Source organism: Ammodytes marinus, assembly GCF_949987685.1.
Source record: "Ammodytes marinus genome assembly, chromosome: 10".
NCBI lineage: Eukaryota > Metazoa > Chordata > Actinopteri > Uranoscopiformes > Ammodytidae > Ammodytes > Ammodytes marinus.
Genome location: NC_137214.1, coordinates 28,237,803 through 28,241,178, shown reverse-complemented (window position 1 = coordinate 28,241,178; position 3,376 = coordinate 28,237,803).

The window sequence follows — 3,376 nt, the reverse complement described above, 5'->3', positions numbered from 1 at the left end:
TTCTTAATATTACAGTATATATCTTATTCTTTGGAGTGAAAGAGACAAGTGATAAGTATCATATTTCTCTATTTATGTGCCATCTCAGAGTGGCTTTACTTATTTTTTTTTCGTCCAAGCCGATGCAAAAACACACGTGTATAAAAATGTGACAGTGTAAAAGTTGTTTCGTTATCTGTGCCTGCTGGTATGCGGCTGTGATCAAGCTCTGACCTCCAGGATTATTTAAACACCACAAGCCAGAAAGGTTGTAACACAAAAAAACAGAGGAAGCTGCAATGTTTTAGTGTGCCATTTGGGTACATATCAGGAAAATATCTATTGGGAAAGAAACAAAGAAAAATGCTAAACAGAATTATGTTATTAGGCGTTAAAAGCTCAAACTCATTGATGCTTTAAATATGTACATTCAATCACTGTTGTTTTTATATATGTGATCCAAAAAAGTGCCCCAACAGAAATCCACAAAGCGTTGAATGATATGTTTATTAAAAAAAAAAATGCTTTTACTAGCACCGACTAGTCAAAGAAAAAAAGTATTATGGATTTTCTACATTTACTGCATCAACAAAAGTAAAGAAGAATAAATGTGATCTATTGCTAAAAGTTCAAAGAATTTCTAAGATGAAAATAAGAAGGAGAAGCACAAGCGAACTAAAGCGCTTTATTCACTACTTGTTTTTCAAATTATTTTGTAATTTAGAATTTTTTTATATTAATTTAAATTCTATTAGCAATCGACCACTATGTGCGATTAAAATGTGTATATTACAGCTTCTTATTGGCTTGTCTGTGGTGGCACTAACTCTGGAGGCCAGTGTGTATTTGTACTGTATACTAATCAACCATTATTCACATCTAATGTCTGGTTTTACAACACATTTGAAGATCGTGAAATCGGTATTTTCGAAATAATTACAGACATTAAAAGGGATAAGACTGCGTTGTGCCAAAATGAACTTCAGTGAATATTGTGTGGATGAAACTCACTTCTCCTCTGATAGTAAATGTTATTTCTTTCATCATAAAAAATAGTCCTAGATTCATACGTTCATGTCATAATCTTAATCAGGTTGATTGTCGTTTACACACATTCTCAGAAGCCATATTCAATCGTCATTGTATCGCATTATTACAACAACAACAATATAACAGGGATGATTGTACTTTGAGAGCATGTGGCGCTGTGCGATTGAGCTGTAGGCAAATCAAATAAGTGTTTCAACTTGTTTTTAAAAGATGGTAGAGACAGTCTGTGTTGCATAGATGTTGTTTATCAAGAAAAATCCTTCTCAGCTCTAGTTTGGCAAGACCGGCATGATCTTGCGCGAGTTTCACTTTTGTTTCTCTCCCGTATATTAGTCTGGCCTTTCTCCAATCTCTGTGGGGAGAGGTCAGTTAGTGGAAGGCAGCCCCTGATTGGTTCATGTAGCCATCAATCTAGCCTCCAGTTAGACCGGGCCCTCCCCACATTCCATCCGTTAGAAGAAGGCAGCCCCTGATTGGTTCATGTAGTTGTCAATCTATCAGTCAAGCCTCCAGTCAGACCAGACCCTCCCCAGCTTTCCGTCCGTTAGTGGAAGGCAGCCCCTGATTGGTTCTTCATATAGCAGAATCGACAAATAAGCTTGTGAGATATGGCTGGTGGTCTCACAAAGCTATATTGACAACCACATGGACTCAAACAAACAAAGACAGACTAATCTGTGAGAAAGAGACAAATAAGAAGCTCACACGCGATCACGCTGGTCTCAACAGGTTAGCTCAGCCCCATGTCAGTAGCCAAATATATATAGGACTCTACTGTCTTTCATAAAGTTATATGATTTTGCTCCACATCAATATGTCCACTTAATTTAGCTTGCATGAAGATAAGATCTACTTTCTTCTTCCTTTATTTATTTTTTGGTAACAAATGATGTTGTCAGGTATGTTATATTATATTTTATTACGTTTTTTACTCATATTTTTTTCCTCCGACATCCTGATAGATACTTTAACATTCCAGATAAAATGATTGTTCACAAGATTGGATGCTTGACTCAGTGCACAGTTTTTAATAAAACACATATCATTTCAATTCTTTACGTCTAGTCTGTGCCACGTTTCTGAACTAAAGAGATATTGCTGTGTTTTTGACTCTGTTTTTGTGTCTACTTTTCAGCTCAACAGTAGTGAAAAAAACAGAGATTTCTCCACAAGATCACTGTCTCTGGTTTTACTAGTTATAGGTACAGTATGTGTTGTGTGAAATGTTTTTCCAAGCACATGTATGCTTAGCTCATAGGTGGTAGCTCTTGTCGACTGAGCCGTTTGGGAAGATAAACCAGCGATTCATAAGCGTATATTGTTGTCGTTTGTCTCCATGGCTGCGGCAGTAGGAAAAAGGAAGCTGCTGCGGTGGCTTGACAACAACTAAAAACGATGCGTCCAAGTGACACGTTAATAGCAGCACACGATTAACGCAGTTGAAATCAGCGTTTATCGCGATTAAAAAGGCCCATTGTGCTCTGATTGTCCTTAACGGCAGGTGTGTTAGATTCAGGTGGATCTCGGGGTTTGGCTTATCACAGGCGGATGTAGTGATAAATTAGGTTGGTAATGATGGGGGGAGGGTGTGGCTTCTCCCTTTGTGATGCCATAAGGGGAGAGGAATCTGAAGCTGGATCGTTAGGAGATATTCACTGATTTTGAACAAAACTGATTTTGACAACAAGCGTTCTCCGGAATTGCTGTTTTCAACTTAAAAGTTGGAAAAACCATGAAAAATATATTTTACATAATATGTGACCTTTAATATTGTCCATGTTGGGGTCAGTTCCGGATTCTCTCTTGAAATATATTTACTGTACACAGTGGGATCATGGGACAGTGAGAGAGGATGCTGTCAAGCGATACATCCTAATGCTGCCAGGGACGATCATTATGAGCCTGTATACGGGAAAACACACACACACACACACACACACACACACACACACACACACACACACACACACACACACACACACACACACACACACAACTAAAAGCCCTGTGGCACTAGTGTGCTATAATTTAAAACGCTCGCTCAAAGTTTGCTGACCTGCACTGCACATACCCCAGTGTGTTCAGTCTGAGCATAGACTGTAATCTCTCGTCTCTTCGATACACAGAACGTTAACCCAGTTCGTGATCCGTTTAAACTTTACCCGTTGATTACTAACATTAAAACAATTCCTTTTTTGTATTGCAGTTGTTTTCAGAAATGTTTGAATAAGTATGGAAATTTGTCAATGTTTAACTAATTCTGCGTATATTTACATCTCATTGAAAAACAATACTGACACGTGTTTGTGTCTGGTAGCAGATATGCTTACAAGCATGTCTACAAAAC